Here is a 27910-nt window from a genome sequence, read left to right as displayed (position 1 = left end):
AGATCCCGGAAGTTCCCAGTCCTCGCGATAGCTTGAGAATTAGGACAAATATCCATCGTGGAAAACTGACATTGGAACAGACCAAGAGAATTGAAGTCAGGGGGGTTAAGTGACTTAAGATCATTTATTTATTTGTTAGGCAACTTTTGCTGAGTACCAGGCACCAGGAGAAATGTGAAACTATGATATGAATAATGTGCTTTAGGGGTCCCCAGATCTAATACCCTCCAGTCATGCCCAGTGGCAGGCACAGGAGTCTTTTCAAACATAGATGCTTCCAAATCAAGCTGGGAAACACCATCAAAGCCCCAGCGGAGAGAGGTAGGAGTTTGAGGTCTGCACTCAGTCTTGCACTCTGGGTCCATCCCAGAGCTGGACCTCTAGGGTTCCACCTGCCATTCATCCATGGAGCACAGTCTCCCTTCTAAATCCTTGCATCTGTACCCACTCCTTATGCACTTTGGCCTAAGGTTGCTAAAGATGCTCTAGTCCTCTTTGTCATTATTCTACCTGGAAACCTCCTTCCTCAAAGCTCTGAGTTCTTTAGGTAGATTTTCTGTCTTCCAAGTTACCATAGGTTACAATTATACAAAATGTTTTGCATTACAAAATATGGGACACCATTTTTTTCGTCTTTTATAGTATTTTCCTTCATTTTTTAGCCTTTCAAAAATATATATTGCCATATAAAAATATATTTATTTATGTATATACCACCTGTGACCTGTTCCAAAGCCAAATACCACATACTTTAGTTTTGTGAAGGCAGCATTCCACTTGTCTGATCTACTGCATCTCAGTCAACTATGCTGTGCAACAAATAACCACAAAATATCGATGGCATATCAGAGCAACAAGCACTTTTAGCTCATGTGACTGCAGGTCAGCTGGACTTGGCTGTGGGCTTAGTGCAGGTCTGTTGTGTATGTCTTTCATTCTTCTCGGACCAGCAGTTCCTGGGGGCAGAGTCTGCCCACGGGCAGAGCTATAACAGGGACAAGTGGAAGCACACAATGACTTTTAAGGCCTAGACTCAGAACTTGTTGTGTTGGCCAAACACAACATTAGTGAGGCAGAGATGTAGTTTTTGTTTCTAGGACCTACAAAACCACATGCCAAAGGGAGGGATGAGGAATTGAGAAGATAATGAAATTTAGAATATACAGTTATCCTGCTGCATAGGAAGTGTATCTGGGGATCTGACAATCTTTTAAGGAGACTCTCAGTTAATCCTCTTGCTTTTAGCCCCAATATCAACTTTTTCTTCCAGAAATACCTGGTCCTGCCAATTCCTGAGCCATTTGGGGGATTATGTAAATCTAGTTGCTTCTTGTCTTTCCCACTGCTGCCTTAGGATTCATATTTTCAGGTTTGTTGAGTCAGTTACCACTTGCCCATCTGCTTTCCAGCTTCCAAAATTTTATTGCTTTTGTTTCTTTTCATATTTTCTTTGTCCTTGTGGGTTTATGCCTGTAATAAAATCCTTTTACTGTCATTTTCATGGGGTTTGGGGAGAGAGTAAGGCTAAATGCATGTTTTCAATCTATCATCATTCCCACCTGACTCTTTCTTGACACCTTAATGATCAGCCTTCTCTCCCTCTTCAGCTACTCTGGCTTTAATTACGTGCTGCTCAGAGCCCCTTGTTGCCCGGAGATAACTGAGTGGAGGAACTCTGAGGAAGTGCCTGATGGCGTGGTGACTCACTTTGCGGTCTGGCTGGTTGTTGGAACATGATGTGAGCTGCAGAATAACCCTTTCTGACTCAATATTGCATCTATAAACACAGATGTATTTGAAGAAGTCATCTTCCTCTTCAGAGTTCTGAATACACAACATCACTATTTTTGATCTGAACCCAAGACATAGGAATCATTCAGTTGAGCACGCACATGCACACATGTATAATAACAAGTTGTATTTTCTTACATTAAGTTGAAATGCAGAAGAATACAAAATGCAACCCTCTGCTCTATTTTGATTGCCTTCATTTTTTTTCTATCAGTTCATTGAAATAATGGAGGTGAAAGAGGGATATTCTATAACTCATAGTTCAATCAGCTCTTTAATGCTTTCCAAATGTGGATTGACCATTGGAGCTTACCGTCAGATAGATGGGAAGTCTGAAACAAGAGTGCTGTAGTAATAATAATACTTATGTACTAAATTACTCAACCCAAAGGGCTCTCTAATGGTGCTAGCTAGTAGAAGGAGTTGTTGCAGATGAGAACCATCTCAAAACTGAATGGAAACATTTTGGAGTGCTACTGGGACAGGACCTCCAAATATAATATCCAAGCAGGGGAAGAAAGGAACCTGATTTGTAACAATTAGTGAACCTTGAGCCAGAAAACTGGGGTTCAAACCTTGATTCCACTTCTTACATTCTGTATTCCTTTGGGTAATCTTCTTGTTCTCCTGGATGAGGAAACAAACCTTCTTGCTCATAGGGTTGCTAGGAAAATGAAAGGCAATGAAAGCTCTTTGCTAAATAAAAGTTTTAGTCCCATACAGTTTTATTTGAGGGTAGCTATGAATGGAAGTAGTTAATACAAGATTGGTAGTAAGAAATCCATTCTTTATACCTTCCATTGCTTGGGACACCTCACTGCTGGCAAGCTGAATGAACTCTGCAAATTGTTGCAATCTCTACAAGTTTCCTCTGTAAGGCACAGTTAATGATATTTAACACCTGATGGGCACTTGGTAAGTGCCATGACCTCTTGTAAGCACTTTATAAATATTTAGTCATGTAATCCTCAGAACAGCTCTATGAAGTGGATTCTATAGATGTTATTATCACCATTTTAAAACGAGGGAAACTGAGGTGCAGAGAAGTTAAATAAAATGCTTAAGGTTGTATCATTTACTAGTGGAGCCCGGACCTACCTACGGGCAGCCTGGTACCTACAGGCCTCTGTCCATACTTCCCATTCTCTCTAGATAGTCTTTTCTGGGCTCTTTTCCTTTTTTATTTTTTTATTTTTATTTTTATTTTTTTCATTTTCCTTTTTTAACTCACTAAATGTTCTTCAGTGTTCTCCCTCAGGCTCTGTTCTCATCTCACTACCCTCTCCCTGAACAATTGCTATAGCCATGGCTTTAATTATTATCTATATCTAAAGACTTCCATCCTTAGGTCTAGCCAGATCTCTCTCTTGGTGCCCAGAGGGGTTTATTCAACTGCTTACTAAATGTCCTTACTTGGATACCTTGAAATCATCTCTAATTCTTCATAACTAAAATTCTATTCATGATTTTTCCTTCTTGTCCAGTCAACCTACTCTTTCTAAGTCTGGCAGCACTATTCACCAGGTGAGAGACATGGGTCATCCTTGAGGCTCTTCATTCACCTTCTGTGTCCATCCATTCTACCTAAGTCCTGCCAACTTGTTCAGCCAAGCTTGGCTCATGCTCGACCATGTGTGAGGCTTTGGATGTTGAGTCAGTATTCTGGTCTAGGCCAGCATCGTCTCCCATAAGGATTGTTGCCACATCTTCCCTAAACAATCCTTCACCTCCAGTCCTGGAACCCTCTAGTCCTTATCTCACATTTAGTCAATATGATCTTTCCAAAACATAAACTTAATCATGTATTTTCTTGCTTAGTACTCTTCAAGGGACTCCTGGTAACCTTAAGCACCTTTTACTTGGCCTCCAAGTGTGATCATGACCCAACCAAATGTGACAGCTTCAGCCTCATCTCCCATCTCTCTTTTTCTTACATCCCTTCCTATAGCCATAGGAGCCTTCAGTCAGCATCCCTCTGCACCTGTCTCTCACCTCAGTACCTTTGCACATGAAGCTGTTTCTTTCTCCTAGAACAGTCCCAATCCCTCATCCACTACAGCTTTCTCTTCAGTTACTATTCACCCTTTAAGTAATTAACTTAAAGTCACAATTTTCTTGAGAAAGATTTCCATGACTTTTCTAGTCTTTATTAAGTGCCTTATAAGTATCCTATGTGACACTATAATTTTTTGCAATTACTTGCTAATTATCTGTCTTTCTGGCCACACTAGAAGTCCCTTAAAGGCAAGGATTATGTAGGTCTAGCTTATTACTATATCCCCTGAGACTAGCACAATGTCTTATAGGTAATAGGAACTCAGTAATTATTCACTGAATAGTATATGAATATTGTATAAAAAACATCAAAGGTTGTAAATTGTCCCATTCCCGAAATAAGACCCCCCAAAATACAATATTCTTTTGTCCCTAATGGATTATCATATGAGAAGGCAAACTGGAGATATATCTTCACTACTAGTTATCTAAGACATTGGAGAACAAAACAAAGTAAGAGGAGGACCTTCCTCCTCTTTTTTCCTCAGAAGCTTTGACCGGCCAGGGTGCCTGCATGGCTTAGTTGGTTGAGTGTCCAACTCTTGGTTGGCTCAGGATCTTAGGATCAAGCCTGATGTCAGGCTCTCCACTCAGCAGAGAACCTGCTTGAGATTCTCTCCTCCTGCCTCTTTACCCACTTGTGTGTGTGCAGTTTCTGTCAAATAAATAAATAAATCTTTGAAAAAAAGAAGTTTTGACACCCGATTAACTCAGAGCACTCATACCCTGAGGGAGCAATGCAGTATTGAGGAGATAATGTTGGGTAAGGTGGAACAGCTTCTGAGAGGTACTTCTAAATGCTTTGTGCTGTCAGAAAAAGGATAATGATGAGAACTTTTCCCCAAATTGAACAAAGAAGATGACTGGCACCCCTTTGGGCCTCGTTTCATACTTCTTCAAACAATAAAATTCTTCTCCAAAGTCACATTTTCTGGAGACAGGAAATTTTGGAAGCAGGGATTGAGGACAGTGTCTGTACTGACAGGGCCACCATAATACTTGTCCTCCACATAACATACTTATCAAAACCCAGCCTCGGGATCCCTGGGTGGCGCAGTGGTTTGGCGCCTGCCTTTGGCCCAGGGCGCGATCCTGGAGACCCGGGATCGAATCCCACGTCGGGCTCCTGGTGCATGGAGCCTGCTTCTCCCTCTACCTGTGTCTCTGCCCCTCTCTCTCTCTCTGTGACTATCATAAATAAATAAAAATTAAAAAAAAAAAAAAAAAACAAACAAACCCCAGCCTCATCTGTTCTCGGTAGCAAAAGAAGTGTTGGAGGTCACATGGCTTTGCCCTATCATCCCAGGCATTTTTACCTAAACATGCTTATGTCACAATCTTCTCCATATTCACTTTTTATCAGTCTCTTCATCCATAAGATGGGTAGTTTGACCAATAACAACTCCAGTCATTAAACAGAATTGATGTTCTAAATAAGACTTCCAATTATTCTCTTAGCTTTCAATTTTCCTTTGACTCTTTGTCAAAGTTTGTAATTATAAGCTTATTTACGTGATTATTTGTTCACTGTCTGCTCCATTCCCTATTCCAACCCCTACCCTCCCTACTTTCCCGATCATTTTAAGATCCATGAGGGCAAAGACTGCCTATTTTGTTTTCCCTTGATCCCCAGAGCCTCACATGATGCCTGGCACCTAGTAGAGTCTCAATAGATGCTTGTATAAGAAAATCACTGGTTGAACGAATGTCATAATGAGGAAAGGCTTGTAGGTGACTCCCTGACTCCCCCATAGATTACTGAGGCTCTCCATATCTACACAGGTTACCTCAGGTGAAAGGATTTATTTAACAAAGGAGCAGGGAGGAGTAAAGACCCTCTTAGCAGACTTCATTACACTTATTCTTGTCTCATTGCTCTCTATTTTGTGTTTTTCCCCAAAACAGCCCCAAAGGGAAAAAAGGCTCCCAGACTGGGATTTGAAAGATAATTCAAAGAAGGGGTTGTTTACAGATGTGTGGGCAGGAGCAGAGGAGCCAAAGTGGGTGCTGAAGCAGTCAGGAATGACAATAGTGAGAATCACTCTGGAGTCCAAAGGATGAAAGCTAGAGCTGGCAAGTATTGGAGATAGGGAAAGGGCCATTGTCCTTGTAGAAGGACAGAGTCACTGTCAGAAGCATGATGCTGGGCAGGGAGGGAAAAGGGAAGAAATACTCCCAAATTCTTTCTCTTCCCATCTTTTGATCTCCTGCTATGTTTCCACTTGGCACAGCTCAATAGGAAGCCAGAGAGCAAAGGAATGTAAGGTGATACAATCTGTAGAGGTCAGCCTCCTGGGGCCTAGAAGGAAAGGGGTAGATCTGGATGGGGGCAGGAGGAAAGCTGGCACGTGCCATTATTGCTAGTAAGTAATTCTTTCTTTAAATGGAGAGAGACTGCTTGTTGTCAACTTCATTCTGCTCCTCACCACCCAAATCAATCATCGTGCCTGCTATTTCTTGATATTAGTTTACTCATCTGTCTTCCTGCTTTTTTGCCACTCTATGGTTTACTATTTTTTATGTCTTGCATTTAAACTCTTACAGAAAAAGTCTGATGGTGTCACACTCCAATATTGGGTAGGGTACTCATAGGACAGCCTGTAAAAACTGCTTTGGGGGCACACACTTGTCTCAAGTTCAATTAGCTACAAAGCAGCCTGGCCTATGATGAAAAAAATCTCTCAAAAAATGTTGTGGGTGGGTAGAGTTGTCAGAGGAAATTATCTGACTGGAAGCCACCTTGCATATCCAATACATGGTCACCCCCACTTCCACCCCAAGGTGACTGTCTTCCCTTATGAAGGATAATGATATCAATGTCAAGTTGCTGAGAAGGATAGACTAATGCTCACTATTAGAGTCTAGCAACACAGGACGAATTGCTTCTGTCGACTGGATTCACCAAATGTGCCTAACACTGGTATCTCTGAAGTATGCTGCATCTTCAGCTTCCTCCTCTAACAGCAGTTGTGTCCCAGATGTTATGTCCAGAGTCTGGTTCATGACCCGATGTCATTTTGCTTCTAATCAGAATACTCATATTCATTTGTCTTCATAAAAAGTAAATGACTCTGTCAGTGAGGTTCCTGATAAAAGAAACAGGGCATGATGCTTTTTATTCATAATCAGCTCTGCAAAACCTCCTGCAAATAGGAAATGAGTGTTTTCTAGCACTTTGGATTATGTTGAAAGTTGAATTTATAAAAAAACAACAGCAGCTGTTTGTTGGTGAAGTTTCAGGATGGCCACCTTTGTTGATGGCAGGGATGTTCTTCTTTCCTAGTGCCCATTTCTCTCTAGTATGGAGTCTTTTTTGAGACACCCCCTTCAAGAACAGATCAGTGGGGCAACCCCATCGTAGTTACTGAGCCATTTCAGACCACTTCTGAATGTCAGAACTCTCCACGATACTCTCCACGAACTCTCTGCATATACTTTTCCCTCCTGAGAACATCTTTACCCTTTCTCTTGACCTTGTGAAATTCTCATTCTTCAGGCTCAGCTCAGATGCCTCTTTCCATGAGCTAGCACTTGGGAGGGCAGGCTCTGCAGTTAGACCATTTACACTTCCTATCTAATCCAGCCACTCATCAGTTGGATCTTAATTTCTTTACCTGTAACTATGGGATGGTAAGGGAGTGAGGCTGTGTATTAGTGGTTAAGCATGGAGGTGGGAGAGCCAGATTGCCTGGTTTCAAATGTTGGCTTCACCACCTCCTAATATGACCTTGAGAAAATTAATGGACCACTCAGTGCCTCAGTTTCTCCATCTGGAAAATGGAGGTCAAAAGGATCTGTACAGATCTGCTGTGATGATTAAATGAGTTTATTAAAGAAAAAGCTGTTAGAGCAAGGCCTCACACACAGTAATGTTTAATGAATGCTGTACTTTATTATTTTCTATCTCATTGAGTTATAAGGATTAAGTTAGGTAAAACACATAAAGCATTGGAATCATGCCTGACCCAAAGTCAGTTCTCAGTAAATGTTGGTAGTTTTTTTGTTGTATTTTTCTTATGATTCTCCAAAATACCAGAGAGAGGTTGTCCATCTCTTATGTTCCTATGGTATATAAATCATACCTCTAATAGCATTTTTCACACTCTCCTTGTTTGGATTTTGTCTTTCATATTGGACTATGTGGTGCTTACAGGCAAGCATAGGTCATACATGCTTGAAATTGCTTAATATGCTTACCTTCATAAGGTTTTTGTTGCTAAACTTGTCAGGATCGACACTGATAGCTTTTCAGTAAAATTCTTTGATTAACAGGAGGCCAGCAGCAAATGGGTTGACTTTGGTTTTGAGTGCATCTGCCTCTCCTCATTGGCTCATATGATTTCACATGTACGTAGTCAGAACATGAATTATAGTGCTGACAGTGGGTCTTTCCCTAGTCTTCAGGTAAGTTATTTGCAGTGTTTGAAATGAATGATGTTGAGTGAGAGGTGGGGCCTCTCCTTTTTGTTCCCCTTTGTGTAAAGCATTTGCTTGTTTTCAAATGTAGTTTTCATCCAAACTGGAATTCCACCACCACAAAGCGTGTGCTGTGAAGACAACCATATCCAACAGATGACTCATTCAGGAGATGGCTAACTAAATTCCCTCCCAAGCTCATGACTTGAGATGTCTGGGGAGAAAAGAAAAAGGAAATAAATAATGATTTATCACTTCCTACGTGGGGTTGTCCTGACGTAAAAAGAAATATATCTTTGCCTCACTTGAAATGATTTGACTGGTGCTTGTGATATATTAATGACTGTAAAAGAGTTGACATCAGACAATGATTTACTTCAGAAGTTGCTGCAGTTAGGCTGAAATGATGATGTCAACACTCCATGTCAACATGTCATCCCTGCTTGCTGGTAAGCATCTTTGCAGGTGCATGCACATGGCAAGTGCACCACGAAATGCCCAGTGTGAGCTCTTGTTTGTCATATCAGTGGGAAGGATGCAGATGCTATTTTTGCAATCTGGCTTATAAGTTTATGTTATACATCAGAATAATCATAAACATTAGCTCTTATAGATAGTAAATGAATGAACATTATATTTCTGATAAAAGAGAAGCATAGGCTAATTTTGAGGTTTAAAATGTATTATAACCTACACTACAGAAGGGAATTTCTCCAGTAGAATTTCTCCATTATATTTGTTATTTCAGACTAGATTAAAATCTTAAGTGTGTTGGCTTTATTTGTTGGTAAAAAGTTGGCACTTCTCTTCTTAAAAACACATTTATAAACATCCTTAATTTTATTGTAAAGTATGTATAGCATTGGCAGTGGGTTCTATTCAGAAGCCTCCGGGTGCATCCAACTGTGTTCTCTGTGGCAATGGTGGATTTAGCTGTTCTGTGTGATGTGCCTTTAACTTCCAGACAATTTGGCCTTGTTGTGTGTTTTCCATTCAGCAGCCAAACAATTAGCTTCGTACAGTTTATCCAGTATGTTGTGATGCTTTATGTTATCATTTGTCCAAACCCAGAGCTTGTCTGGGTTTGGATTGTCTGTTGGCCTTTCAGCTGTGGTCATTATACTATGTTTGCTCTCTGAGTTTCCCCAAACCAGCTCTGCCTACTGCTGTTTGCCTAGGCTCTGGGGGAGAAAAGGGCTGTCATACTGAAGGTTAAACAGATGCTGGGGCTCTATCTAGATTCTACTGTTTGGTGCTAATTTTCAGTGTATTTGTGTATGGGTTGTATTTTTAATTTCCTATGTATTATGATATTTTGAAACCTTTCTGGCTGGGAAGACAGTGCCCCTCCCTGGGCTATCCAATTCTTAGAGATAGCAAAGGACTCAGGGGCAGCATGCCCTTGTTAAGAAAACTAACCAATCCAGAGCCACACTTCCTCCATCTGGCTCATTCACACCAAGCCAACTTTTCCCTTGCCCTCACTCACACCGGGTCCCAGTATCAAACAGTGAGAGACCACCACTATAGCCCCAAGCCCATTGGAGTTATTTAAATTGGCCAACTGTTTCCTCTGCCCTGCCTTGTCTTTCCCATGGAAGCCCCAGTAAAGACTGTGGCCTAGACTCTCCCTTGACTCTTGTTTTCTGCCTATTGACCACTTGCAGCTTCCCCACATGGCCCTGTATGGCATGGTATGCCTCTTGTCCCTGGGACCTGTGAGTATAATAAACTTCTGTCTTCTCGAACTTCTCTTGTGTCTCTCCTTATGGCTGCACTGGCTGACCATCACATAAAACAGCTCAGAACAATTTGCATTTTCACCAGTAGGGTCAACATTTGAGGGGGACATGTTGGAGTCATTTAAAATCGACTAGGCTTTTGCTTCCATATACACTTCCTACGACGATGGTGGATTATTGATTGTGTGTGTATATATATATATATATATATATATATATATATATATATATATATATAATCTTCACACAAGGGTTCCATTAAATGTCCTTGGTTCATTTCAGAGCTTATCTTGTCTTAGTGTCAGGAGGTTCTCCTTAATATCTAACCCAATTCCTTCTATTGCTACCCAAGGCAACTGATTTTCCTGTGACTCTGCCTTAATTCATTTTCTAAAAATATTTGAGATTCATTTTCAACATGCCAACTCCAGAACACTCATCCAGGTACTCTTCCTCTTAAAATTGCAAATGCAACAAAATCTACAAAAATCTACAAAAATGCAAATGCAACAAAATCTGGGCTCTGGTATCAATAAGTTTTCAAAGAGCACAACTTCAACCTTGAAAAGAATATTAAGTGATCAAAAATAGTACTAAGCACGTGCTGACTACCACTCTCCTAGAAGCTCCACTTCTGCACTGAGTTGGCTCCCAGAGAATTGGGTATTTTTTTAAAAAACAATATGATGAGGAAAACACTTATGGGCTTTCAAGTAAGACTGTCCTAGAATCACGTTAGCCACTGTCACTTTCTACCTGTCTGATGTTAAGGCCACTATTTTACTTCTCTGAGTCTCAGTTTCAGCATCAGTAAAATGGGGATGATGGTAGCCGCCTCATGGTGTTGTCATGAAGATCAAATGACCTTATCAAATGGAAAATACTTGCCAAATGGTAAGTATTCCACAGTGTTGGTTTCTCTCCACCAGGTTTGTTAATACAATGTGACAGTAATGCTCTGTAGTGATAATTACACTCAATTTAATTTTTATCAGAATTTGTAACTATTTAGACAAGGTTGAACAGAAGTTTATTTTTTTACTAAGAAGAAGGGATTTACTAAGCAAATTTTTCTGTCAACTGGAATGGTGCTAAGGGAGAAAAGTTATTTATAGCTTTTAAAAATTCCTACTTGCAATAAAGATAATTAATTAAAAACAACCATTATCTAAGTCATTGAAAGGGTTGGGAAGACAACCTATTTAGTAATGCTTGCCACTGATTTGTGTGCATTTAGTTTCTGTGTGACTTACAAAGGCATGCCTCATTAAAACTAGTCTGTATTTCTCATCAATTAAGATGTCTTTTTTTCCCTTTCAATTAATCTGAATCCATGAGCTTCTCTGACACTGCAAAAAAGGAATATTGAGTCCAGGTAAGGAGCTGTCCATCCCTCACCAAAACTGTGGGAAAGACCTTTATTCAATTATGGTAATTTACATTGCATATCATTATATTACACTTATGCTGATTATTGCTGCACTCCTATTTCTTAATCCTTCATTAATTCATAGAACATTTATTGACAGCCAATCAATGACCTGGCACTCAATTACAGATTTTTTCTTCTGGCATCAGGGAAAGAAAGAAAGCTTGCCTTTCTCCCACTATGTGCAAATCTTGATCAGATCCACATACTGATAGATACCAGGTTTAACAAGATGTTTAATAATGATATCTCATACACATTTTACTCCATCCTTTGAATGAATAAGGACAAGGCAAGAGTTAATTATTTGACATGCAAACATGAATACAGGGTTGACCTAGCCCTTAGCCACGGCCAGATAGACGTGGGTGGTCACCGTGTAATTACTGAGGATCTATGGGGTGAAAGTCTGACCTCAGCTTCAGGCTTAAGGATGCGCTAAAGGTTATTGTCATTATTCAGACATTTCCAGGATGCAATTACTTATTGCATGTTTCTATTGCTACTTGCAAATTTTTACCATTATTTCTTTGTCTGTTGAATGTTATTAAAAAATAAATAGAAATGACAGGACTGAGTTGGATCATGTTGTTTGCCTGCCCATTCTGATGTTACAATTTAGATCTTTTCTTCATAATATTCTCTAAATATGTGTGACTTGAAAACTCCTACAACCTTATGTCAAGGTCATCAGTCACCTCTTGATGATCACTTCTCAGGACTCATACTACTGGACTTTGCAATAGCATTTGACACATCAATCATTCTTTTCTTCTTCTTTATTTTCCTCTATCATTTTAATTATTTGAATTCTGTTGTAAACTTTAAACTCTTTAGTTTTATACTAGATCCAGAAAAATCTTATCTTGCCACTTGGTTTCATAAAAAGAACGTTTTAATGTCATTCTTGAGTAAATTTTTTATTTTTGTGTTTATTACTATCAAGTAAATGTGATCCTGTCCTCCTACATCAGTGCTCAGGGCATATTTGCCAAATTCAGGGTGACCGTGGTTTTGGACCCAGTTTGGTTTTGGAATAGTCCTTTATCTCCTACTTTATAATAACAAAGTCTGAAATTCTTCACCTACTTTTACTTTTTTTACCTTGTAGTTTTTGTAAAATTCTGTGTAATTATTGAGTTTCCTTCTTTGATGTGGAATCCACTCATTTGGTCTAAGCATCTTTAACTCTTCCCTCCTCCCCCCACCATTTTTCTCATTCATTTGCTTCCAGATCTTTATTCTTCTTGGGATCTTTAATTTGAAACTTCTTTGACAAGTTCTTTTTATATATAGTCTCTTATTTTTAAAATATTTTTCTTCTTCCCCCGTTCTTGTTGTGATACTTGCACTTTAGTTTTATCTTAAGTTTGAGGAGAAAGATTCAAATTGATTCTTTTTTTCTCATTGTGTATTTAAATCTTATCTCTTCATTTTAGTGGCAGCTTTGTAAAGCCTATTTTTGTCTCTAAAGTTTAAAAACCTCACAAGTAGGCATGGTTCCCATGCCCTCGTCAACCAAGATACTTGAAAGTGCAGTCTCAACATGTTGCTTCCACTTTGCTCCCATTTTCTTCTAACCCTTTGCTATCTGGTTTTTACTCTCATCATCTAATGTACCTGCTCTGAAAAAACTTCTGGTTTTCTCTTGACCTTGTTAGGACTCATCTTCACTCAACTCCCTTCTTCTCAAAGCTCTCTACCCTCTTGGATTCCATGACACCATTTTCTCTTGACATCCCTCCTGACCCTCTTGGTCTTTTTTGGACTGATTTGTAGGCTTCTTTTCCTTTGCCTTCTTATTAACTCTTATTCCTCTCCAGCGTTCTGTCCTTGCTCCTCTGTTCTTATCACTATGCATAATCTTCCTGGAGGAACTCATCCAATCATATTGATTTAACTCCGCCACCCCCCCCCCCCCCCCCCCCCGCAAGACTCTGTGCTATTTCCTCTACCATGAATGCTCCCCTGTATTCCCAGGGAAAGTTTTCCTCAGTCCATCCTTTTGACTAACTGTCCCGTCCACTGTGCCCCCAAAGTACCCTTGTTGACACAGTTATCACACCACACATTACATTATAATGAAATTATCTGTAATCTCCTTAAGGGCAGGAACTATTGACTATTTTTGTATCTCTGTGCCTAATATAGAACTCAAGAGCTTTTTTTTTGAGGCTTTATGTGCCTAATATAGAACTCAAGAGCTTTTTTTTGTTCTCTCTGAACAAGATAGAATCCTCTTCATGATCTGAGATTGTATTTCAGCTCAAAATAAATTTTAAAAAATTATATTTAGACCACATTTTCTCTTAACTTTCTATGGTATCTCTGATAGGCTTATCATTTGCAAACTAAATCCCCTTGATCCACTTTCTAGTTCAGTCAAGGTCACTATCATGTGTTTACATGGTCTAGTTATGGTTTGACTTTAACCATCACCTATATGCTGCTAACTCCTAAATTCTTTTCTGTAGCCCTTACTGCTGTCCTAAATTGTTTCTGCACATCCTACCCCTTGCACACAAGCATTTCCTATCCTCATGCTACAGAGCTTCTGGTCCCTTGAGGTCTCCAACACCCAGGGCAAGTTGTTCAGAGTTGATGAAGAGAGACCTACTCCCAAATCCCTCATTTAGATATAATGTGGAGCAAAGGTGGGTGGTGGTGAGATCAGCATAGAAAAGAAGTGTCAGGGTGAGAAGATGGTTGTATCAGTTTCCTATGGCTGCTGTAACAAAATGCCACAAAAATCCAGGATAATCTCCCAACCTCAAGATCCTTAATTTAATCATATTGGTGTTGTTCCATTTGCTGTATGAGGTAGCATTTACAGGTTCTGGAGATTAGGACATGGACATATTTGAAGGGCTTATCACAAATGGTCCTGAATCAGGGTGAAGATAGAAACAAGAGTGTCTCTGCCTGCAGTGGAAGGAGATCCAGAATCTTTGATTTTTAGCAGATGTGAGGACCAAGATGTGTATATGTGTGGGCGTGATGGAAGAAAAACTATTGCTGTTGGTGCTGTTTCTAGTTAATAGAAAATAAATGTCAAGGGGAAAACATTCTACATATTTTTTTGTGTAAAAGTAACGAGTCATTTATATGAACTGCTTATGACTTATGCCTAAATATCTGATAGCAAAATAATATCTTCTAACTAGTTAACTTGTTACCTTATTGTCATTTAAGTTTTGTTTTAAAATACTATGCTCAGATGTCTGTTCCCCACCCCAACAAAGCCAGAGGTCATTAGCGTCAATAGTTATGATGAGCTTTCCCATTAGTGGAGCTTTGAAGCCAGACTTCAGGACTCTGAGCAAAGGAAGAGAGAGAGATTTTTAGCTTACTTTTTTCTCTTGCACCCTTTTCTTTAGAGAAGCCTGTGGTTAAAGGAAATAACTGGTTAATGGTGAAGAAAAGTAGAAAGTTCTTCATATGAGAAACTTGACAGCCATAGAAAATGCACACACATTGAAGCAAAATGTCTGTTAACAAGGCAAATGGAATTAAAAAGGTTATTGGAGGGATCCCTGGGTGGCGCAGCGGTTTGGTGCCTGCCTTTGGCCCAGGGCACGATCCTGGAGACCCGGGATCGAATCCCATGTCGGGCTCCCGGTGCATGGAGCCTGCTTCTCCCTCTGCCTATGTCTCTGCCTCTCTCTCTCTCTCTGTGTGACTATCATAAATAAATAAAAATTAAAAAAAAAGGTTATTGGAAGATGTCTTAGACTGATTTCTCCTGAGAAGCAAATTTTGAAGTATGGATTTAAGAAGGCAAAAAGGGGTGTGATTATTTTAGAATGTCTCCCATTCTGGAGTTGTATCTAGAGGGCAGCAGTGTGTTTATCAACTCCCAATTTCCACTGGCCAAGAACCATCTCTGGGCTTTTCTCCCTGTGCTTCCTGGCTGCACCTGCAGACTCTAGGTCCTTGTAGCATTGGAGAATGCCTGGGGGCAGAAAGCCAGAAGATAACCAAGGGCATGACTAAGAGGACACTGGCAGCTCAAGAGGAATCTGCACTGCCCTCCATCCACCTTCTGGCTGTAGTTGCAAGCAGAAGGTCAGGCAGAAGGTGAGCCAGGTGCCAAAGGCAAGACGTACAGAAAAATCTCTTCTTAAATGGTAGATAGTGTGCAGTGAAGACTCTATGATGACTGTTTATCAAGAGAAAGATGCCAGTGTTCCTAATGGAACAGGTCTGGGCTGTGAATGAGACAGATATGGGATCACAGCCCATTAATACAGTTGTCACCTCCTCAAATCTGCATTCTTCACAGTAAAATAGCAACAATTTCTCCTTTTTGAGATTGTTAATGTGCAGTAGAAGTGGCGATGTATGCGAAGTGCTTTGCATGATGTCTGGGACATGCCTATACCTGTAAATGAGAGTAGTTGTGCCACCAGGAAAATGAAAGACACAGGAGGAAGAAGAAGGAAGAGAATAGAGAAAGAGAGAAAGAAAAAAAAAGGAGAAAGGAAGGAAGGAAAGAGAAGAGAGAGAAGAGAAGAGAAGATAAAGAAGAAAGAAAAGAGAAGAGAAGAGAAGGGAAAAGGAAGGTTATTGATTGAAGAGACGAAGAGAGACCTGATTGTAACCTGAGGCATCTGCTACAAGAAAAGTCACACATGTTCATATTGCTTACTGAATAATGTCTGTGATTATTTCACAACCCAGGACATAAAGTCATGCATATGTTTTATTAGAGTCCTGAGTCCAGATTTCTTTTGCTTCCCACTGCATTTCCTTGAATTTTTTCTGGTAGAGTGTCTGACTTCAGATACACACTCTTCACTTCAGGGTTGCTTCAGGGCTGCCAACATGACCTGGTCAGCCTTGAGAACAAAGGCCTGACCCTCCTCCATTGGAGAAGTCTTAGTTTTGCACCCCGACAAAAGATAAGTGACTGTTGCATGTCATCAACCAGGTTCTTATGCAAAGTTCAAATCACCACTGGGCAGCAATTTTCACCTTGGGATGGACTTTGCTTGTCCACTGGTCCTTGGAATACAGATAATCATCTGCCATAGGCCATATGACCTTGTGGTCCACAAAGAAATTTGGTAGAACAGTCCAGGCTGGCCTCAGACTCAGCAATGCCAGAAATAGTGGTGTTGGGGACACAGTCGTCTCCTCCTCGTTATATGACACCAATAAGTAGTTTCTAGTTCGGAAGGCAAAATCACTGGTGAAATCCCCCAAAAAGGAGTTGTACTTGCTGTACAATAGAAACAAATAGAGACTGCCAGAGCAACAATGTCACTCCTTCACTGGAGTTGAAAAAGTCAAAGTAATGACCAAGGGAATTGTTATCTGGGTTACAGAGAGATATGTTCACTTCTAACCCCCACACACTGGTACCAATGAAGGATGGTTTGGATGTCGCTATTTTGATCTCTGTCTTGAGGAGATAGTGTGGAGCCAAGACTTCATAAAAGCTCCAGTGGGATGAATGATGTTAACTCATCCTGCTGCACAGTTTCTATTATGTTCCCTGAGGGAGGCAGCACATTTTGATGAATCTGGATCAGAAGACCAGACTTCTTCTGACCTATTAAACCGGAAACATGAACCCTTTTTGGCTTCCTATTTGGTGTGATGTGGGAAGAAGAGGACACTCTGATCATGGGGATAAAATAGACTTGGAGGAGGGGAAAGCACAGGGTCAGATGCACTGTGAGCTCAGAAGCTCAGAACCTTACCTTTTGGCCCACGTGGCCAAATGTTCTTATGAGATTTTAAGGAGAAGGAAATTTTGACTACAATTGGTTAAGAGCATTGTCTCTCCACTTTGCATTTATCCTTTAGTATGAAAACACTGGTGTAGCCAGAGGCATCTTTAGGATCAGTCTAAGAGGAAGGTGAATTAGATGTATTTATATGATTTACAGTCACTTCCATGTATAAATATATCTGGTGTTAATTAATAAAAATATGCAATTATGCTAAGGCATTTTTCAGACTTTGGAACCACGTGTTCCAGACACCTGTTTTAACAGTTCTCACTAGGAAACTCTCCTTAATTCTTCACATGGCACAAGGAAAAAAAAATCATAACACAATCAGAATGTGAGAATCCTGAATTATAAGCATGGAAGCTAGAAGCTAGGGCCACTACACTTAACTCCATCCATTCCTAAGGATACCCATTTCCACTGAATCCCTAACCTTAACTCATTAACTTGACCATGACACCAATGACATTTCTTATTATTTACCACACACTTGAAATTGTGTTTCCCAGGAGGAGAGTGGAGAGCTGTTAAGTTTGTGGTCTTTACAGTCAAATGCTGACTCAGCCACTTGGTATACAGTGGGAGCTTGGCTTGGTTTTAAAATGGGAATAGGTACTCATGGAGATAGTTGTAAAGATTAAATTGGGTAACTCCTATAAAGAGCTTAGCTCAGTACCTGCACATGGTTAGTGCTCAGAAAAAATTCTTTACTCTGAGTCTTTCCAAACCACAGTCATCTTTGAATCAGCTCCTGTGGTCACAGAGAGCTTTGAATATACTCATCAGAAATAAACTGAGACTTTAAGAGCCAGGGGAAAAAAGAAAGTTTATTGGAAGGCTATTAATAGCTTAAAGAGCTGAGGGAAGAGCTGACCAAACAGGTTTTGGGGAAGACAGGAACCAAAGTAATTGGGGGTCTCAGAAGCAGGAACACGTAAACCACCCTTCTGAGATGCTGCTGCTCTTGATAGCACAGCTGCCATTGCCCAGGAGGGAGAACCAGTTGGCCTAGCTTGGTTTGGGCTCTCCCCATAGTCAGAGGAATAGGTGTTTGGCATTGGCAAACTGGGAGACAGTCCGATGAGATCAGGACACTGGGCAGACAAAACTACCTGTACTCCGTGGACCTATGGCTAGGTGTCCCTGAGGACTTATTCAGCAGATTTCTCTTGACTAACTTTCAGCTTCTGCTTTGTCAAAAATGTAATTGCCTTCTGTAATAACCAACATAATTTCCACCCATCTTTCCAAATAATCATCTTTTGAATGGCTTCTATAATGATTACTTTCTTATACATTCATTTATAAATGTTTATTGAACACCTACTAGTTGTTAATTTCTGTTCTGGGGGCTGGTTTACCTGAGTGAACCAAAGAAATCCTATGCCTTCACTTTCTAGTGGAAGGAGATAGACAACCAAAATAAATAAATATATGACATCAAATGACGATGGTGCTAATGACCATGTGCTAATGAGAAAAAATGTCAGAAGGGAAAGGGAAGGACGCTCAGATCAGCTATTCAAGTTTATGTGAGTCTTTCATTCAACGGTTCACATTTTGATTATTTTGTTTACTTGTCTGTCATGAGTGACTAGCTGGCTTCTCCCCTCTAGGAGTGAGCATCTTAATGTTGAAGTCATATCATTCATTTCTACCTCCTAGCCCCTGCTTCGTGGTGGGTGCTCTGTAAATGTTTGTTAAAGGAATAGATAAACACATAGTATGGCTATTGGATGATTGTATTTTTCTACTTATGACCCAGCCTGCCATTCTTCCAAACAGGGCATTGCAGGAGGCCTGGACAAAGGGGAAAATTCAATGTGGGCTCTGTCCTTGTAGGTTCTCTGTTAATGTTGCTGACTGCTCAATTGGCTAAAAAAGACATTTGTTTAACCCTTATTTATCCAATCTCCCTTCCCTGGAGTGAATTTGGTTTCTTTTTGTTACTGTTGCTTTTTCTTTGTCATAACATGCTTTCTGAATTTAAGACCAGCTTTAAGAAGGAAATGAGAAAAACTATCCATTCCTCACAACTTGAGTCACAGAATCATAGCATCAGAATGAATCATACCATGTGAAAGCAGCTTAGGACAGCACCTAGCATAAGCGAAGTTGTGATATGAGGAACAAGGGCAGTAGCAATGATCCCTTAATGGAAACTAGAATCCTATTAAGCCTATTCCCTCCATTCTTGATTTCCATATTTACTGACATGGAGAGAACTAGATTAATCCTCACTTGAGTCCTCAGTCTAAAAGCAGAAAACAAGAGAATAGAATGTTTTAAAATATTTTTATTAACCATTTTGTAAAACAGAGCAGTATTGATTCCATGATGTTTAGAGGTGGCCTCCACCCTAGCAGAATTCATGTCCTTTCACTTTAGACCATGAATGGACTGTCATGGACATGACTCTCTGCTTGCGATGGTAGCTGTGTTTATAAATGATCAACTGTGTTGTGAATATATTTAGCTATTCTAAGTGCCCCTGAGAGGATGAATCTCATCTGTTTCTAGTTTAATTGGGTTTTGGAGCATGGCACAATTTTTTTCCAGATGAATAAATATTAAGCCTTTTCCATTTCCTGAGGAGAGTTAGGGTTGGATTCTGATATTCAAATTACAAGGTTTATTAAATAAAATGAAAATGTAAATGTAAAGAGCTGTTGATTCTATTTACAAGTTCTTGTCACAATATACTGCTCTGTAAAAATGCTATGTTTTGGCACCCGAAAAACTAGATATCAATACTGAGACGAGAAACCATTCTATTCATCATTAGCATGAATACATGTTATGGCTGATGGATAGGATAGGTAGAAATACTGGTTTTGGTAACTAAACAGTATCTTCATACAAAATTTAAAACATTTCAAAGCAGTTTTTATCTGAATGTTCTCAGACTTTCATATCATAAACCTTGAAATTTGTATATGCAACCCAAGATATATAAAGTAACTATTTTAAGCACTGACACCACTAAAAAAGCTATGCTTCTGAAAAGGCAGATTTGGCCACAGCTGTATTTATTTGCTTGTAAACCATAAACTTCCTGATAGAGATCTTAGCATATGTGCTGCCAAAGCAAGCACTCTGATAGAGTTCTTAAAAGTAAGGACCAACTTGAAACAGATGTCAGAAAGGTATCTTCAAGTAAGGCATGGACTTTTCTGTAAAAGAGGTCTAGAGATGGTAAGTGACTACACAAAAGTTAGCCCACTGCTAACTATGACCAGGCTGGGGCTAGACCTCAGAATTCTTGACTTCCCTTCTGTTCTTTCTACCTATCTCCTTGTTCCCCTGAAGTGATCATTTAAATTATCAAGATATATATGTAATCTACAAAATTTCCTTTATGTGTATGTTTCAATGAAAGTTGCTATTATATAAAAATAGATTCTATACCCTGTTCATTATTTACCTGCATTCTTATCTACATTCACACACCACTCACCCCACCTCCATCATTATCTTATCAATCTCTGAGAAAAAAAATAGGCAAGACAGGCTATGTTTCAATGTACTCCTTTGGGCAGATCATGAAACTTGTCTGGGGGCATACAGAACAGAAAGAGCTTTTAATACCCTTCAAGTGATGTTCTCGCCTCTTCCAAGTCCAGCTGACTTAGATGCCGCCAACGAGCTTGGTCTTTAATGGCCTGTCCACTCTGATACTAATGAAAGCTGCTGTGGTCCTATGTCAGGTCAGCTCTAGTAACTGCTCATTTATTTACCTTGCCATTTTAACAACTTTGTTGTTGTTGTTGTTGTTTCAGTAAAATCTGAAAGTCTAAATGGAGTTAACTATATTTTAAAATGTAAAACACTGTGAATTAACTTTGACTAGATTCCACATCCTAACAATGAAAAACTGTAAAATACCACTTTTCAAGTTGTAATCTGTTTGTATTTCAACAAAGTAGCTATGAGGTAAATGAAAATGTATAAAAACCATTTCATAAATTTTTTTACAGTTAAAAAAAATCATTCTTAGAAAGATTACATTTCATTAAGCAAAATCTCTTCTAAACATCTATATTATTAAAATATATAGGTTATTACAAGAAAAACATTAAGAATATATCTTAGATCAGAATTCTTATGTTGCTGGAACTAAAAATAACATAATAACTATTATTTGTGGAATATCCAGGGGCTCAATAACTTGCCTGAGGTCCTAACCACTGAAATATATTGTCCCTATTCTATGTTCGAAGGGGCAAATTTATTACCTCTTTGGTGAAACTCCTAGTTCTGCTTTAAGTATATTCAATACTGTGTTAAATGCTTGGAGGAATATGAGTCCTTGGTACATTGACTGAGATACATTTTGCAATGATGGTGTATCATCAAATACACAGAAATTGGTAGAGTGTTACACCTCTTCTAACATGTCAGTTCTAACACCTTTTCCTTGAATTATTACAATATTTTAAATTTAAAAGGGAGGCTATTTAGAAACCCAAACAATTGCACATTTATTGATATTTTATTCCTGATAAAAATGATACTTGGATATTAAGAATTCAATCATGTGAGTTGGGACTTTTGTTTTCTACATATTTCTCAAGAGGGCTTTGACCCTATTGATAGTTTTGAAACTATATTAGATAGACTAGTAAGATTGTCTAGACTGGTACCAAAATGCATTTTTTTTTTCTCAGAGAGAGGTTGTAAATGTCAGAAATAAAATCTGAGAGACCACCCCTCTCCCATATCCATTGGCAATGGGATTCAGTAGATCACACCCCTTCCTTGAAGTCTTCTCAATCAAACCCACTCAGCTGAACTGAGTTAGCTCTTCACAGGCTAAACCCTTTGGTTATCCCTTTCCTCTGATCTATGAATCTAATCAATATATTATTCCACTTATTGACCTATTTTATTGTGATTTCTTATTGTTGCATTAAGGCACTGTGCTTGCTAATTCTTTTTGGAATGTACCTAACCTTTGGTACATCTGGAAGGTGACTCATTTGATGCTTGCTCTGACCTGAAAATGAAGGCCCATATTCTTGACTATCTGTTCTCTTGAGTCCATATCCTCTTGCAAGGATTTATAAATATCAGAAAGAGATCAATGCAAGAGTTCTCATTGTATCAGCCTCTGCTTTCTTTTTCTAGGAGAGTCCTTTCTTCCAAATCCATCTCCATCCCACCTGCCCTCCTGTTCCCAAAATGTGTTATTAACAACAAAAGCCGAGTCAGGGGAAGCTTCACAGAGCTCTGCCACTAAATATGTGGGGATAAATGATGTTGTAATCCTTGAAGATATTTGCATTCAGCGTGGTTATTTTGTCTGTTTCCTTTTAGATTATCTTAGCTTGGTCTCTGGGAACTACCCCCTGTGATAGTCATAAGGTAAGTGTATATTTAAATTTTTTTTCAGTCAGATGTAAATGGAAATCTCTGTTTTGTTCAATGATTTTCACAAAAGACAGTTTCAAATATTGTATTTTCAAATATTTTATCAGTGAACAGTTGCATAATGACTGGGCATTTCATATATAGGAAAAGATAATAAACTCCTTTACATTTGTGAAAAGGATAAGATAAAGGTAGGAAATAAAGAAGGCACTGCCTCCCACCCTTGAATAAGTGTATGTGCAGTCCCTGAGTGGAGTGGTTTCATTTCACCATCTTCATCCCATGTAGCTGCCAGAGTCCTCTCAAGGGGCACATTGCAACAGCCTCTTCCTTCATTTTAAATTGGGCCGTAGCCCAAGAAAGTATCTCAAATGGCATTAAGCCAATTAACATCTAGCACAGAATTTAGCACCTAATGGGCACATAATGGATATTTGTTGGAGAATGAATGTGGGTGGATTCATTAATTCATTAATTTTCTGCTTTGTGAGGTCCTCACCACTGTGAGGCAATGTGGTATGCCGGTTATTCCTCCAAATCTGGAGCGAGATGCTTTGGGTCAGTTCCTGGTTCTGTCACTCGCTAGCTGTATAACTTTGGCCTCATGTTTAAACCTCGTAGTATCCTAGTTTTTCCATTCATAAAATGGATTTAATAATACTACCTATCTATTGTTGTTAAGAGATTATTACAAGGATTTAATGAGTTAATATTTGCAAAATGCTTAAAATAATGCCTGACACATAGTAATCTTTGTAAAAATGTTTGTTGAATAAGCATGTATAGGAACATTCTAAGGTCCTGTGTTTAGAGAATGAAAAACTGGTTTGGCCCAGGAGCAATGACACTTTAGTAGCAATAAACATACCTACCACACAAATCTTGGTTTTAATACTATTTTCCAATAAAAGGAAGGCTTCTTGGAGAAATGGCTAATTTAGGACTGGGGCAAGAAATATGCAAAATGAGTCTGGAGTGTATAGTGCCAGAAAGTAAGGTAGTGCTAAAAGAAAAATGAAAAACAAAACAAAACAAAAAAACCCCACCTCACAATGGTGTAACACAAAGTGTGTCATGAGGATACAGGAGCCAACTAAAAATGCTCCTAATTGCCAAAGCTGGAACAATTTGAGCAACAAAAAAAGTAATGGTATAACCCAAAGCATAAAATAAATATATATTCAGATGTAAGTAATCGGATAAATATATGAGGAGAATAGACAAATCTTCCATGCTGAAGAATTCCAAATACTCTACGTAGATACTCTGTTTTCCAGGAAGAAAAGCATAACTCCCCATAGGGGCTGCACATAGTGATTTTCTTCCAGAGAGTACAGTAGAAAAGGGAGGGGAAGAAAAAAAATAGAGTCCCCTACCATCGAGAAACCTGACGAACACTACCTCAAGCCAGATCATCCAGATTCACATTCGCAATAATATGTCATCTTGATAATAGGTATCTGGTCCTCTTCCCCAAAACATATTACCCCACTCTTGTCATGAGAAAAACCTAAGACAAATTTCTTTTTATTTTTTTCCTAAGACAAAATTCAATATAGGTACCTCCTACAAAATACCTGATCACTATTCCTCAAAACTATCAAGGTCATTAAAAATATTAATAGTCTCAGATGCCTGGGTGGCTCAGTGGTTGAGCATCTGCCTTTGGCTCAGGTCATGATCCCAGGGTCCTGGGATTGAATCCCATATCAGACTCCTTGCAGGGAGCCTGCTTCTCCCTCTGCCTATGTCTCTACCTCTCTCTGTGTCTCACATGAATAAATAAATAAATAAAATCTTAAAAAAATATATATATTAGCAGTCATAACCAAAAGAAGCCTAAGGAGACAAGACCATTAGTTTGTAATACAGGATTCTGGATGGGATCCTGGAACAGAAAAAGGACATTAGGAAATCTGAATAAACTATAGAGTTTAGCTAAATAAAATATATCAATGTTAGTTAATTAATTGTGAAAAATGCCCCATACTAATGTAAGATGTAAATGATGGAACCTGGGTTGGGATATACAAGGGCTCTCCATATAGTAATAATTCTGCAAGTTTAAAGTAATAAAACGTTTATTTTAAAAAATAAGGAAGTGTGCACATTAAAAAAAAAAAAAACTGGTTTGGAGGTACAGTCTCCACTTTCCAAGTACCAAAATAGTAGATTTTGAAAAGTGCTGAATTTAATTAATTCATATTTTGAGAATCATACATAGAGAATTATATTTTGCACTAAAGTTTTGAATTAGATAAAGGTGTACATATCTATAAAACATTCTACTGTATCTCTGTTATTCTCAAATGGAGGAAGAAAATAACAATTGGCAATACAAACCTTTTCTTGTAAGAATAACAGTTTTTGGAGCTCAAAGTAGATTATGACTTGTGCATGAGTTACATATTGCATAACAAATTACCACAAATTCAGTGGCTTAGGACAACACATAATTATTATCCCACCATTTCTTTGGATCAGGAATCTGGATGCACCTTAGCTGGATCCTCTGCTTTGAGCCTCATAGAGTATAATCAAGATGTTGGCTGTGCTATGGTCCCCTTGGGAACTTTTTTCTTACAATTCATGTGGTTGTTGGTGAAATTCAGTTAAGGTTGTTGGACTGAAGTCCCCTGTTTTCTTGCTTGGCTGTCACCTGGGTGCTCTCATCCCCTAAGTGTTACTCACAGTTCCTGGCCATGTGGCTGCTGGTCTCTCACAGGCCCTGTCACAACATGGTAGCTAACTTCCAAGCCAGCAGGAGAATCTTTTATTCCAGTCTGCTAAGATGGAAATTTGCATAATGCAATTTATCTAGGGAGTGACTCTCCCATTGGCTTTGCTCTATTCTATTGACTAGGAATAAGTCACAGGTTGTGCCTGTACTCAAGAGGAGAGGACCATACTAAGGCCTAACTTGTTGGGGATCACCTTAGAGTATATCCACTACAATGGGAGAGTTTTGAAACAGATCCAGGCAGCTGGGTATATATGAGCAAACTAAAGACGAGGAGAGCAAACCAGAAATACTGGCTTCTTGTTTTCAAGCAAACCACAAGCTTGATGTAAATAAATAAATTTCATCCCCACACCCCTACCCCCACATACAAAATTATGTTTAAAAATACTCTTCAAAGTTTAAAAATATTCCTCAAAGTTATCAAATGAGAGTTACAATTATTCAAGATGAAGGAGCCAGGAAAATATATTTGGAGATCAATCATAAATGCATCACATTTTCCTAACGAATGTTTTCTTTTTTATTAGCGGTGAGGAAATTTGGACAAATTTTTAACAACATTTCTGCATTTTAAGAATTGTCATTATAAAAGTTTAAATTAGGGCAGCCCAGGTGGCTCAGCGGTTTAGCGCTGACTTCAGCCCAGGGTGTGGCCCTGCAGACCCAGGATCGAGTCCCAGGTCGGGTTCCCTGCAGGGAGCCTGCTTCTCCCTCTGCCTGTGTCTCTGCCCCCCCCACCCTCCCGTGTCTCTCATGAATAAATAAAATCTTAAAAAAAAAAGTAAAATAGAAGTTTAAATGATCTGATCTCATTTTTCAACATTTCATGACTTAATTTTTTTCCATTTTTGAGAGTGTTTGGTGTCTTAATATGTATCTTTTTAAATTCAGTCTACTAATAGTAATTAATAGGTTGATATTGTTTAGGTAGTGATTTTTACATTTTACATGATGCTTTTAAATGTATGTATTTTAAATATATTAAATATTCATCCTCACTGATTTCTTTTTCTGGATTCTGAACCCTTTTCTTATAAAATGTTAAATACAGAAATACTAATATTGTCATTTTGCTCCAGTATTGTAATCGCTACCCAGATTTTCAGGGTCTCCAAAACAAATTTTTTTCTAATCACTCCTTATAACACCAAATGTTCCAGAAATTCTAACATTTTGCCATTGGAACAATATTTGCCAAGTTGCTGCTTGCATCTGGAAATAAAGTAGTTGTATCATTTGTTAGATCTTGTGTCTAATTGTGGGTTTATATAATATGATCACCATATCTGTGCATCTCCACAGAGATTAATACAAACCTATTAGCTGATTGAGCCAGAGACCTTTGCTGTTTTTGTCTCAAATATGTAGCTGCTTATATCTCAAATATGCAGCCACCTTGAAGAAAACAGGCAAGTTGTGGAAATGAGGCTTATTAGCAAGTTGAAATAAAAGAAAAAAAATATATATATATTTCAATAATTCAATTAAGAAACTCAAAGGAAGAAAGATTTCTTGTGGTTCCTTCTCTCTCTCTCTCTCTCTCTCACCCTTTACCTCTTTTTCAAGTCTTTCTACCTGTAATTTTTCTTTTCAGTACCAGGCTCACAACTCAGCCTTAGGTATAGGTATTGGTTTCTCTTATGCAACATGTACAAAGGGTTGTTATTCAGAATGGTGAGAACATAATCACCTGTAGCTATTGGTAAAATAATTCATTTAGCTTATAAAGGTCAAAGCTTACTTGTTTGCTTCCTTCCTTTCTTCCTTCGGGTTATTTTCTTTGTGGGAATTAAATAAAGGGATCCTTAAAAAAAAAAAAAACAAATAAGTTGGAGTAAATAGAAGTAACCTTTCCTGCTTCTGAAGTAAGTATTCAGTGAAAGCCCAGAAGAAGAGCATTTGGCTTTTGCTGGAAGGTCACAGGATAAAGCCGTTCTTTTTCAGAGCTGAATTCAGTGGAAGGTCTTGGAATTTGCCAAGGTTATTGGCCCACGGTGCTCATCAGATCTCTTTCCCTCAGTTTTAGAAGGGTTTAGACTTGCCTTTGTCATTTGTTTTACTGGCCCCACCTTTGTTTTGATACTTTCACCTATTACTGAAATTCTGGATTTATTTATTATGTTCAAAGCAACTATTACATCTTTTCATTTAAAAAGCTGGACTTAATTTGAAGTAATATATTTTCTAAATAGTATCTCTGTATATTATAACCATCTTCAGATTTTGTTTCTAGATCATATTAACATCATTTAGCCTCATGGTGATTAAATCCAAATGGATTTCTTTGTTTGGGAGTGCTGAGGTAGTAATTGGTTGTAGCCAACTTGGTCTTCTTTTGGCATAAGCTAGGCTTTCATCAAGTCATTTAATCTATCTCTTTATTTAGTACTGTTCTTAGGGCCCCACATACTCCAGTAAAGCTGAAACTGCCTCCTTCTACACTAAGCTCTTCTTTTCCGGAGTTTCTTATTACACATATATTTTGGGCTTTTCTTAAGACAAGACATTCATTCCTGTCTTGTCTTACCCATTTTTGCTATTGATAATTTTCCTCCACAAAGAGACTATAAGTTCTTTAAGGACAAGGTTTCTGCCTTCTTGTCTATTTTGCCTTCACAAGGCTCAG

General features: G+C 38.8%; 1 protein-coding gene across 7 annotated transcripts in view; it reads left to right on the top strand.

Annotated features, from left to right (window-relative positions):
* Positions 1-27910, top strand: part of NCALD (neurocalcin delta) — a 370293-nt gene that overhangs the window by 177667 nt on the left and 164716 nt on the right. For all 7 annotated transcript variants that reach the window (XM_038555233.1, XM_038555230.1, XM_038555228.1 and 4 more), the window contains exon 3: positions 22488-22535. The gene's annotated coding sequence lies outside the window, so the exon portion shown is untranslated. The remainder of the gene's footprint in view (positions 1-22487; positions 22536-27910) is intronic.

Source organism: Canis lupus, chromosome 13 (genome assembly GCF_011100685.1).
Source record: "Canis lupus familiaris isolate Mischka breed German Shepherd chromosome 13, alternate assembly UU_Cfam_GSD_1.0, whole genome shotgun sequence".
Lineage (NCBI taxonomy): Eukaryota > Metazoa > Chordata > Mammalia > Carnivora > Canidae > Canis > Canis lupus.
Note: the sequence above shows the minus strand (reverse complement) of the source record. Positions and strands in the feature narration are given on the sequence as shown.